Genomic DNA, 13,167 nt, shown 5'->3' on the forward strand with positions numbered 1-13,167 from the left:
TATGTGGTCTTTTTCATTGTGATATGAACAAACAAATATATGGTGTTGTCCCAGTTTGATTTCACTGCTATGATAAACTCAACGACCAAAAGCAACCTTCGAAGCAATAAGGGATTGCTTGGCTTACAAAGTCTGTGTCACAGTCCATCCCTGAGGGAAGTCAGGGCATGCTGGAAATCAAGCAGGAACCTGGAGGCAGGAGCTGAAGCAGAGGCCACAGAGGAATAATGACTACTGGCTTGCTCAGCTACTTTCTTATAAACCTCAGGATAATCTGCCCAAGGTTGGTACCAACCATTGAGAGCTGGGCCCACCTTCATCAATCAACATCCAAGAAAATGTCCCAAAGACATGCCTACATGCCAGTCTGAAGGGGCCATTTTTCTCATTTTAGCTTTCCTTTTCTCAGATGAACTTAGATTGTGTTATGTTGACAAAATCTAACCAGCATGGATATATATTATGTATTTGTTATATATATTATATTATATATAATAGATTATATGTTACATATTTTCACTATACAAAGGGAGAATTAGGAAGAAGGACTAATAGGTCCATGTTAACAAACAGAAGAGGCATTAGTTTTAAGTCTGTATGTGATTTCCATACACACGTCAGGTGGTACTACAGTGAAGATGTTATGATTACTATAGACTTACTTTAACATAAAAAAAAACAAACAGTTTTTGTTATCTACTCAATGTAGCATGTTACTAAATAACATAGTCTTTAGCTTTATTTATTTGTAAACCGAATAGGGTACATATACTTTTAAAGTCCCATTTTTGCCCTATGTTGCTCTTACAATACCACCCCATTGTGTCCCAGTATGTACCATGCACACTACAGGAGAGTCCATGGCAGGTGAAAATGTAGCTTGTTTTTCTTAATTTTTCACTTTGTTTAGAACTGAAGGGAAAACCCAGAGCTTTATGCATGCTAGACAGGCAGTCTACAACCCATCCACATCCTTAGCCTAAAATTGGGTTCTTAGGCAAGGTTTCACTCTGATAAATGCTGCCTTTGGGAGGAGTGTCGTACTTATTTCATATGAGACTGAGCACATTCACGGAGCACCTTCACCAGAGCTATGCTCTTCTTATGTCAGAGTTCAGACCTCAGATCCTTTCTTTAGGGTAAAGAGCTCAAAATGAAATCTAGACAGTAAAAGCACATGCCCATTTTGGACGTTTTAGCAAAGGAGCCAAGTGACCATAGACTGAGCCCTGTGGAATCAGGAGTCAAAATAAGCCCTACCCTCTCTAATGGTATTTTCCAGGAATTTGCCAGCATTGTTTAAAAATAATGACAAGCATGCCACACATAATTACTAATTGTGTTTTCTGAAATGAAATCAATGACATGATTTAAACCAGGAGTGATGATAAATATTCTCAACAAGCTCTAATGTGTTAACTCGGGACTTGTTTGATTCTTGTCCATAGACTAATATTAGCTATACACAGTGTTCTTTTCTTTTCTACTTTTTATTCTTTTACATTTTTTTTCTTTTCCTGACTTACTTTACTAACCATCCTATAAAATCAGTGCTGAATAAAAGTAGTTATGGGGCTGTTTTATTATTTCTAACCTAAAGTAGAATAAACAGTGACATATTAATCTGATATGTCTTCACATGTGTTTATAGGCACAACTCACACAATCACAGGAAGTCCTGAGTGTACAAACTATAATTATAAATTAAAAGATCCTAAAAATGTCCCTTAAACTATTGAAATGACATGAATTCAACCCCTGAATAAGGTTGAATCCTTATTTATGGTTTCGAGAACAGAAACTTTTAGGTGTCTTTATCAACCAGACTTGTGGAATATTTGAAAAGTACAACCAAGTTATTTATGGCAAGGACAGTGGGAAGCATGAACTACTGCTTTTGGCTGCTTCGAGTACAAAGCTGCCTGATTTATTTTTGAAGAAAAAATCGGAGACACTTGCACTTTTCTTTCCTATTAGTCTGTGTCTGCAGTGGACATTTCAGGGTTCTTGGGGTCCTGTTCAAAGGAATGAAGAAGCACATACAAATAGAAAAGTTGTAAGAGTCTTTGTGCAGAGGAAATGTAAAAGTTCAGGTTAAATACACTGTGGAAGGAGGGGGCGGCCAGCAAGCTCTGAACAAAGGTGCTTGAGAGTATTTGGTCCCTTGTAGGACCTTGTTTTATGGGGTCAGAAAGAAGTTGCTTGTTAGGAGAGGTTATGGGTGGCTTTCTGCACTGACTGACACTTTGGGCAATGTGCATCCTTATTCACTAACTGTGTCTTTTCCCATGTTGCTATATTCCTGTCCAATCATACATAGCTGTCAAATAGGAGGTAGGTCGTTTATTTCCATAAAAGTCACTAAGGGGACTTGGCCTTACAATGTACATACTCCAAATAAGCTCTTGTTGGATCAGTACACTGCCTCTGGGTTTACAATGTATCTCAGGATGTATTTGGCTACAAAAGGGAATTTACTAAAAAATTTTCTAAAGAACCATTGATCTAAGTGACTGATTTGCTTTGTTTCAAAAAGGGTGTGCGTGCCATTCAATGCCAGAGGGTAATCAAACCCAGTAAGAGTGTTGTAGAGAAAGAATTTGTGTGTAGCTCAAGTCACTGAAGGCATAGGTGACTAAGCCATTCTTAGGCTTGCCTACCTTATTTCTGTCTATCAATATTTGTCTCTTGATCCTTCTACACTGCATTTAGAAACATATCCTTGAAATACAAACACATACAAACGTATACTACCATTTTAAATAAAAGTTGCTAATAATAGTCTGAATGCCCATATATATTAAGAACGAGTAAATAAGTTACAGAATGACTACAGAACAGTGTTTTATAAGTTATTGAAAAGTGGAATGGCTTCTATGAGTGAACAGTAACTTTTTCTGCCTATATTGCAAAACGAAGTCATAGCCATTGGATGCTAACTTTTTATTTTAGATGGAAATGTGCTTGCTCATTCACTAGAAACTTGCATAGAAGTAGAGACTAGTGGTATCCATGTTACAGGCTGGTAATAACTCCCTGGATTAGTTCACATCCTAACTCCCATACCCTAGAAGTACTATCTTATTTGGAACAGGTTCTTTGCAGATGTGATTCAGAATCTTGAGGTAAGATGATGATCTGGGTGGGCCCTACATAGAGCTAAAGGTCTTAATAAAGAAGAAGAGAAAGGAAGGGGAGGGGAGGGGAGGAGAGGGGAGAAGGGAGGGGAGAGGGGAGGGGAGAGGGGAGGGGAGAGGGGAGGGGAGAGGAACAAAGCAGGATACATTAAAAAGTCACAGTTAAAAATGAATCTGCATTGGAAATGTAAATGAGCTAAATACCTAATAAAAAATGGAAAAAAAATGAACCTGGTGGTAAGACAAGTAAGCAATGCTACCTACCTCACTTAAGGAGTGGAACAAAGGAGATGGTCAATCCCACTTTTGGCACATGTATTTGGAAACATATTCAAAGCTAAGGACAGACACAAAAGCATACCTTAACACTGTCTTTTCTTAGTGTACTTGATATTTAATGGAGATAGAAGGTGACTAGCCTGAGAATAAATATTCATAAGGGTGTGGTCTGAAGGAGGAAAGTCTCTCATGGGTTCACACACTTAAATGCTTGCCCCTGTTGGTGATGCTGTTTGAAAGATCAACAAACTTCTAGGAGTCTGACCCTCTTTCCAAGAACCTCAGTAGGCTTTGAGAGTTTATAGCTTGATCCAATTACAGTTCATTCTTTCCCTGTTGGTTTCCTGTGTGATAAAATGTAGTCCACCTTCCTGCTCTGCTGTAGCTGCCTGCTGTCATGATTTCTTGACCTGAGGAGCTCCAACTGTAGACTTGTGAGCCCAAATAAGCTTCTGCGTGTTGCCTTGACTGTGGTATTTTCTCACAGCAATGAAAAGTCATTGACACAGTCAGAATTGAGAAATGAACGCATATAGATAGTGAGATTTCTCATTGTCAGAGATAATGGATCACAAATAGAAGAGGGCTTGAGTAACTTCCAGAGTCAGACTAGAACCAAAGTTATCTGGATAAATGATGGTATTTATATATTTCTAAGTACTTGTCTGTAAATAGTCTATTAATATTTATATGAGCAAATACACATCTTAGCTCAGTTCACTAGTTGACCTAAAAGCAATACTATTTCAGTGGCAATGAACACAATTACTAGCCAGATCTCCATTCCTATGTATCATTCCCTTTAAAAAGTAAGAGTGCTTATATAAATTAGTAGGTATCACTGTAGATTTCCCAAAACCCTTGTTTGTTCCCAAACTAAAAACCTAATGTAAGATGTGAGCTATTGCCCCCTGAGTTGTAGGTCATAAGGGCCCCCCAAGAACCCTAAAACAACCTAAACTATTGTTATCAGTTTGGGTGGCCTCTGAAAACTTGATGGTAAGATATTGTTACTGAAAATACAGCATGCTTTGGTCTCGGGACATGGAAAAAAAATCAATCCTTATTAGCCAGGAAGCTTCCTCTGTGTTGCCTAGCTTTCACAGTACTGAAAGGTACCAGGCACGTTGCTAAGGAGGGTGAAGCGCATCAACAGTCTTCACCTATTGTGAATCCCATGAGCCGCCATAGTGACCATTGCATGGCAAATATGCCTAAAGATGCAAATAATGCCACAAATGTTATGGAGGCAGCCAGCAGTGTTCTGCTCAGAGAGTTGCCCCTACTAAGTTGACTGTGCCACGAGAAGCAGAAGGTCTCACATCAGGAATATGTGGGGCTGAGTCATGCTGTGAGAGACTGTCTATGAGATGAAATTAAAGTGTAGGGACACCACGTAACATAAATGTGATATAAATCATGAAGATATGAATTGCTTAAAATACGTGAGATTCTTTGACTTCTGTGGGAATGTAGTTAAAAAGAAGAAACTGCCCACAGTGGCATTTCTTTTAAAAGTTGCAGTAGAAGCAGCACTGATAGCCAGAGAAGTACGAGTCTGCATTGCTTCCCAATTTACTCTGTGCACTTGTTTTCTGTGCCAATCACCGTTGAACTTTGATTTTTTTTGCATTTTTTAAAGATATCTTCTTTACATTTCAAATGTTATCCCCTTTCCTAGCTTCCCCTACTAAAATCCCCTATCCCTTCTCCCTTCCCCCTGCTCCCCAACCCACGCACTTCCATTCCTGGTCCTGGCATTCTCCTATACTGGAGCCTAGAGCCTTCACAGGACCAAGGAAGGGCCTCTCCTCCCATTGATGACTGACTAGGCCATCCTCTGCTACATATATAGCAAGAGCCACAAGTTTCACCATGTGTTTTCTTTGATTGGTGGTATAGTTCCAAGGAGCTCTGGTGGTACTGGTTAGTTCCTATGGATGTTCCTCCTATGGACCTTCAGACCCCTTCAACTCCCTGGGTACATTCTCTGGCTCCTTCATTGGGGATCTTGTGCTCCATCCAATGGATGACTGTGAACATCCACTCCTGTATTTGCCAGGCACTGTCAGAGCCTCACAGAAGACAGATATATCAGGCTCCTGTCAGCAGGCTCTTGTTGGCATCTGCCTAGTGTCTGGGTTTGGTGGTTGTTTATGGGTTGGATACCCAAGTGGGGCAGTCTCTGTATGGTACTTACTACAGGCTCTGCTCTGAACTTGGTCTCTGTAACACCTTCCATGGGTATTTTGTTCCCCATTCTAAGAGGGAATGAAGTATCCACACTTTGTCAATTCTTGATCTTACAACACAAGCCATTGCTGTTCAGTTCATGAATTTTTCCCTTGTGCCCATATCTTTGAGGCTTTTCCCCACTTTCTCCTCTATAAGTTTGAGTGTCTCCGGTTTTATGTGGAGTTCCTTGATCCACTTAGACTTGAGCTTTGTACAAGGAGATAAGAATGGATCAATTCACATTCTTCTACATGATAACTGTCAATTGGGCCAACACTATTTGTTGAAAATGCTGTCTTTTTCCACTGGATGATTTTTAGCTCCCTTGTCAAAGATCAAGTGACCATAGGTGTGTGGGTTCATTTCTGGGACTTCAATTCTATTCCATTGATCTACCTGTCTGTCATTGTACCAGTACCATGCAGTTTTTATCACAATTTTTCTGTAGTACAGCTTGAGATCAGGCATGGTGATTCCACCAGAGGTTCTTTTATTGTTGAGAATAGTTTTTGCTATCCTAAGTTTTTTGTTTTTCCAGATGAATTTGAAAATTGCCCTTTCTAACTCTGTGAAGAATTAAGTCAGAATTTTGATGGGGATTGCATTGAATCTGTTGAATCCTTTCAGCAACATAGCCATTTTTACTATATTGATCCTGCCAATCCATGAGCATGGGAGATCTTTCCATCTTCTGAGATCTGTGATTTCTTTCTTCAGAGACTTGAAGTTCTTATACAGATCTTTCACTTCTTTAAATAGAGTCACACCAAAGCATTTTATATTATTTGTGACTATTGTGAAGGGTATTATTTCTCTACTTTATTTCACAACCTGTTTATCCTTTCTATAGAGAAAGGCCACTGATTTGTTTCAGTTAATTTTATATCCAGTTACTGTACTGAAGCTGTTTATCAGGTTGAGGAGTTGGCTGGTGGAATTTTTAGGGTCACTTATATATACTATCATATCATCTGCAAAGAGTGATATTTTGACTTCTTCCTTTCCAATTTGTATCCCTTTGATCTCCTTTTGTTGTCTAATTGCTCTGGCTAGGACTTCAAGTACTGTACTGAATAGGTAGGGAGAAAGTGGGCAGCCTTGTCTAGTCCCTGATTTTAGTGGGATTGCTTCAAGTTTCTCTCCATTTAGTTTGATGTTGGCTACTGGTTTGCTGTATATTACTTTTATTGTGTTTAGGTATGGACTGTGAATTCCTGATCTTTCCAAGACTTTTATCATGAATGGGTGTTGGATTTTGTCAAAAGCTTTCTCAGCATCTAACAATATGATCATGTGGTTTTTGTCTTTGAGTTTGTTTATATAGTGGATTACATTGATGGATTTTCGTATATTAAACCATCCTTGCATCTCTGGGATGAAGCCAACTTAACCATGATGGATGATCATTTTGATGTGTTCTTGGATTCGGTTTGTGAGAATTTTATTACGTATTTTTGCAACGATATTCATAAGGGAAATTGGTCTGAAATTCGGTCTAGGTATCAGAGTAATTGTGGCTTCATAGAATGAATTGGGTAGAGTACCTTCTGTTTCTATTTTGTGAAATAGTTTGAGGAGAATTGGAATTAGGTCTTCTTTGAAGGTCTGATATAACTCTGCACTAAACCCATCTTGTCCTGGGCTCTTTTCGTTGGGAGACTATTCATGACTGCTTGTACTTCTTTAGGGTATATGGTGCTGTTTAGGTCATTAATGTGATCCTGATTTAACTTTTGGTACCTGGTATCTGTCTAGAAAATTGTCCATTTCATCCAGGTTTTCCAGTTTTGTTGAGTATAGCCTTTTGTAGTAGGATCTGATGATGCTTTGAATTTCCTCAGGTTCTGTTGTTATGTCTCCCTTTTCATTTCTAATTTAGTTAATTAGGATACTGTCCCTGTGCCCTCTAGTTAGTCTGGCTAAGGATTTATCTATCTGTTGATTTTCTCAAAAAACCAGCTCCTGGTTTGGATGATTCTTTTGTTTCTACTTGGTTGATGATTTCAGCCCTAAGTTTGATTACTTTCTATCCTCTATGCCTCTTGGGTGAATTTGCTTCCTTTTGTTCTAAAGCTTTTAGGTGTGTTGTCAAGCTGCTAGTGTGTGCTCTTTCCAGTTTCTTTTTGGCAGCACTTAGAGCTATGAGTTTTCCTCTTAGGACTGCTTTCATTGTTTCCATAAGTTTGGGTATGTTGTGGCTTCATTTTCATTAAACTCTAAAAAGTCTTTAATTTCTTTCTTTATTTCTTCCTTGACCATGTTATCATTGAGTAGAGTGTTCAGCTTCCACATCAAAGTTGGCTTTCTATTATTTATGCTGTTATTGAAGATCAGTCTTAGTCTGTGGTGATCTGATAACATGTATGGGACAATTTCAATATTTTTGTATCTGTTGAGGCCTATTTTGTGACCAATTATATGGTCAGTTTTGGAGAAGGTACCATGAAGTGCTGAGAAGAAGGTATATTCTTGTGTTTTAGGATAAAATGTTCTATAGATATCTGTTAAATCCATTTGTTTCATAACTTCTGTTACTTTCAATGTGTCTCTGTTTAGTTTCTGTTTCTAGGATCTGTCCATTGATGAGAGTGGTGTGTGTGTGTGTGTGTGTGTGTGTGTGTGTGTGTGTGTGTGTGTGAGTAAGTAGGTAGAAAATATTGGCCCTTGGCAGACAAACTACCTTTGATAGAAAAACAAAAGTTCCCACATCCCTAAGTTTGGTAACAAGATAACTCAATTAAAAAAACATATCTTTTTATTGTTAAGTCAAAGAGGTATCAAAATTAAAGCAAAACTTACAGGGGAAGACTTATGAAAACTACAAAGGATCTTCAAAGGAAGTGATAATGGAAGTAGGCACAGGGAAATTATGAATTAACACAGGAAGTATGAGGAGGGAGACCAGTGAAAACCCGCTCTTTGATCTCTCCCAAGTGCCTAGGTAATGAGTAATAGGATAAGACTTCTAAATCCACAATGTGCTTGAGAGTCATCCTCCCCACTGGCACTGTCTCTGTCATCTTCTCCTTCCTGGGCTCCTTTCCATTCTCCTTGATCAACTCCAGCTGGTCTCCCCCACCCCTCCCCCAATCTTCATTATCAACATCATCCAGCAGGTCACATTCTCAGCCTAGTCATCTGCACCTGCCTCAGACACCATCTTCACATTGGTCACAACTTTCTTCACAGAGGCACTGCTCTCCTCCTCTCCAGACTTAGACTTTTCACTCCTCATCTCTGCTTGTTTGCTTTGTTCCTATACAATTCCCACCCCATCCCCGCTTACAATGAGGTTTTCCAATAAAGAATCCACTTATTGTTTTTATCTGAGTCAGCTCCTTTTTTGATTAGACATTTTTAAATTTATATTTCAAATGTTATCCCCTTCCCTGGTTTCCCCTCCAAAAATCCCCTATTCCCTCCCTGCTCCCCCTGCTCACCCACCCACCCACTCCTGCTTCTTAGCCCTGGCATTCCCCTAGTCCCCTGTGAAGGGGCATAGAACCTTCACAGGACCAAGGACCTCTCCTTCGATTGATGACCAACAAGGTCATCCTCTGCTATGTATGTGGCTGGAGCCATGGGTCTCTCCATGTGTACTCTTTGGTTGATGCTTTAGTCCCAGGGAGTCTGGTCCTTCTTTTTTAATTTTTTTATGAATAAAAATGTTTATTTTTATTTTTTATTAGATATTTTCTTTATTTACATTTCAAATGCTATCCCGAAAGTTCCCTATACCCTCCCCCCCCCCGCTCCCCTACCCACCCACTCCCACTTCTTGACCCTGGCGTTCCCCTGTACTGGGGCATATAAAGTTTGCAATACCAAGGGGCCTCTCTTCCCAATAATGGCCAACTATGCCATCTTCTGCTACATATGCAGCTAGAGACACGAGCTCTGGGTTACTGGTTAATTCATATTGTTGTTCCACCTATAGGGTTGCAGACCCCTCCTTAGTGATTTAACGCAACCACAAAAGAAGTCATTAGATATGCACTCAGTGATAAGTGGATATTAGCCCAGAAACTTAGAATACCCAAGATACAATTTGCAAAACACAAGAAAATCAAGAAGAAGGAAGACCAACGTGTGGATACTTCATTCCTCCTTAGAATAGGGAACAAAATACCCATGAATGGAGTTACAGAGACAAAGTTTGGAGCTAAGGCGAAAGGATGGACTATCCAGAGACTACCCCACTTGGGGATCCATCCCATAATCAGCCACTAAGCCCAGACACTATTGCATATGCCAGCAAGATTTTGCTGAAGGGACACTGATATAGTTGTTTTGTATGAGGCTATGCCGGTGCCTGGCAAATACAGAAGTGGATGCTCACAGTCATCTATAGGATGGAACACAGGGCCCCCAATGGAGAAGCTAGAGAAAGTACCCAAGGAGCTGTAGGGGTCTGCAACCTTAAAGGTTGTCCTTCTTAATGACCTTTCATCTTTCCAGACTTGGAAGAAAATCCCCATTGTCCACTCTTTGAATTGAATCCACTTTGGCCCCTTTGTGAGGTGTTCTGTGACACATGCTGGTGCTTGCAATAGGAGGAGGAGGAGGAAATGGAGGAGGAGAAGGAGGAAGATCACATGCTGGGATGTACAGATCACATGCTGAACATCCTGTCATAATAATCCCATTAAAAGTCATAGACTGTGGCTGGAGACATGGATCAGCAGTTAAGAGCACTGGCTGCTCTTCCAGAGGCACTGAGTTCAAATCTCAGCAATCACACGGTGTCTTAACCATCACAGAAATCATAATGAGATCGGATGACCTCTTCTTGTGTGTCTGAAAACAGCTACAGTGTACTTACATATAATAAATAAATCTGTGAAAAAGGAAAGGAAGGAAGGAAGGAAGGAAGGAAGGAAGGAAGGAAGGAAGGAAGGAAGGAAGGGAGATAGTCATACACCAAGTCACATTGAAGAACTGTATGTACATTTCTAGTGCAGATCGTTTCACACCTGCTTTCCCTAGGGAGATTTTTGGCTCTATAACCAGGTTAATATCTAAAACCTGGCCAGCTGTCATTCTGATATCCTCTCCAGGTACAGCAGCTCGGCCATTTATTTCATTAGCATACTGATCCTATGCACAGAGCAATGCACAATTTTGCCATACTTTGAAAAGATGACTTCCACATCAGACTTCTTGATCACCAGAGTGTTGAAATTCTCAGTGAGTGCATGGAAATTCATGGATCGAGGATTTGTCTTGTTGGTGACATTGGTAGCCATCTCCTTTGGTGATAAGGTTTCTCACAAAGCTGAAAACTGTAGCTGAAAATAAAATAAAATAAAAATAATCTCACAAGAGGAAGAAGAGAAAAGAGACTGCCTCTCCTACTGTGGGTCTACCCTGAGATGCTGGAGCTATAGCAGCGAAGAACTAGAGGACCTTTTGCTCTCAATCTCTTCACCAAGGTAACTCAATTTTAAAAGTATCCCACTGAAATTTATAACACCTTGAAAATACCAAGTTAAAAGTAATATTGATGTTGCTGACTGAAACAGCATCAGATTGTCTGGGATTGTGAGATGTATCCTTACTACTCCTCCTTTGCTTGGACTAAGTCATGTATCTTCTCAGGAAGGAGAACTATCATCAGGCCATAACACTTTGTGATGGTCTGGAGTCACAGCTAATTACTACCCAGTCACACTGCTAATGCAAATGCTGGCTCACAGTCACCTGTGTGCTTCTCCTTATTGATGTATTTACTCAGACAGAAAATGCCAAATCCCATTGACTATATTGTCATCCCAGATGTAGTCAATGACCCACTCCTTTTCTTCCCGAAGCAGGGGAGAGTTGGCATCTCTCGTATTCCCATTCCCATCCCTAAAGTACTGGGCACCCTTTGTAGTTCACTGTTGGCCAATTTAAACACTTGGCTTACTAGCCTGCAGGACAGGCACCCTGGGAACAAGGGAAGTGCTCAGAATTAATGAACAGATGATGTCATTTCTGGGGAATAGAAATCAGCTTGCAAATAATTGTTGGAAGAGTAAAAAGACCCAAACAGAATTCATAAAGGAATGTATATTTTAATTTTAAAACTGGAAATTACATGTAATTTGTTAAAAAGATATAAAAGGTATATTGGTTAACATAAACACCTTAATGTATTAATAGGAAAAACATTATATTTCAGGTCATTGGATCAGTTGTAGATATGAATGACTTGACATATTTATTCTCCCTTTACTTTTAGCATCTTTACGTTTCTCACATTACTCAGCTGAACTTTCTGACCTAATCAGGCCCGCTTGGTCTCAAGTTACCATCTAACCTGTAACTATCCTTTTATTTCATTAATTTCTGCATTCAATTCTATCACCCGTCGAAAGGAGCACTAGGGGGACAGCATATGATTGAAAAATATACAAGAATGTTTCCCTCATCAGGAAATATGCATGTTTCTTTAGAATGCAGTTGTAGCCTGGCAGCCACGCTGAGCCTGGAGTTTGCCTGGAATAGGGAATAGGCGTGAGAGCCTATTACTAGATAATATGCCATAAAGAATCACCGTGTGACACAAAAGTCGGGTGAGATGCTTCCTGGAGCAGAACGCTTCATACACAGGCGTAATTTACTGGATATAAAAGGGTACCACTTTTCTATGGGCTGGAACAGTTTCACCTATGTACTGAGAAGTGCAATTTCTGGGGAATTTTTCTAAAAAGGGTAACACGGGCTTCATTTCTCTCCACCCTAGCCACCAAAACAGACACTTTAGACTGATAAATTCTCACTCTCAGAACCTGTTAGTAACTGTGATGATGTGAGATAATTGTTCCTAACATCCATGGTCTCCTCCCACTGCAGAATCAGAATAGCCTCTGGCAGAGACAAATCTAATTTAGAGCAGCCAAACTCTTGTGTTGCCTTATTTAATGGCAAATACAGTTGATATCCACGTCATCGGAAGCTGATGCATGGTCATTGCCTAATGTCCTTAGCGCTGACCAATTCTGAAAGCTTAGCAGGCTCAGTGGCTGATGACTTTAGCATGGTAGGAAGTGAGGGCAGGAGACACTACCTCTATGCAAACCGGCCTGGTTTTGTGTGAATTTTGCTTGGGAATCAACTTTCTTTTTTCCACATTTTATTTAAAAAGACTGTTAGTAACATACATATAAATTCAGAATTTAATTATTTTCTCATTATTTCATGAGTACCTATTTTAAGACAGTTGTTGACTTAAGTGCTGACAACAAAATGTGGACGACATTAAAGGACATAAAAACTCATAAAAGAGGTCTAAGTTACAACTGAAGATAACTCTGCGGGAAGAGAGGCGTACGAGTTTGTAATAACATGATACATCTGTTTACTAACTAAATGAACTTGGGCAAGTTATTTACCCTGTTGGAGCCTTTGTAAAATGGGGTTTAGGGACATCAGTAAGCATTCATTAAAATCAGTAGATGAAAATACTTAATACGTGTGCAGGTCAGAGTTTTATTTTTATCACAACCAACACTTTTATGGATGCTAGCATGCT

At 39.7% G+C, this 13,167-nt stretch overlaps 1 pseudogene; it reads right to left on the minus strand.

The window, feature by feature from the left end:
* Positions 1 to 8,588: 8,588 nt before the first annotated feature.
* On the minus strand, positions 8,589 to 10,326 carry Gm7761 (annotated as a pseudogene).
* Between the last annotated feature and the right edge of the window lie 2,841 nt (positions 10,327 to 13,167).

Source organism: Mus musculus, chromosome 1, assembly GCF_000001635.26.
Source record: "Mus musculus strain C57BL/6J chromosome 1, GRCm38.p6 C57BL/6J".
Taxonomy (NCBI): Eukaryota; Metazoa; Chordata; class Mammalia; order Rodentia; family Muridae; genus Mus; species Mus musculus.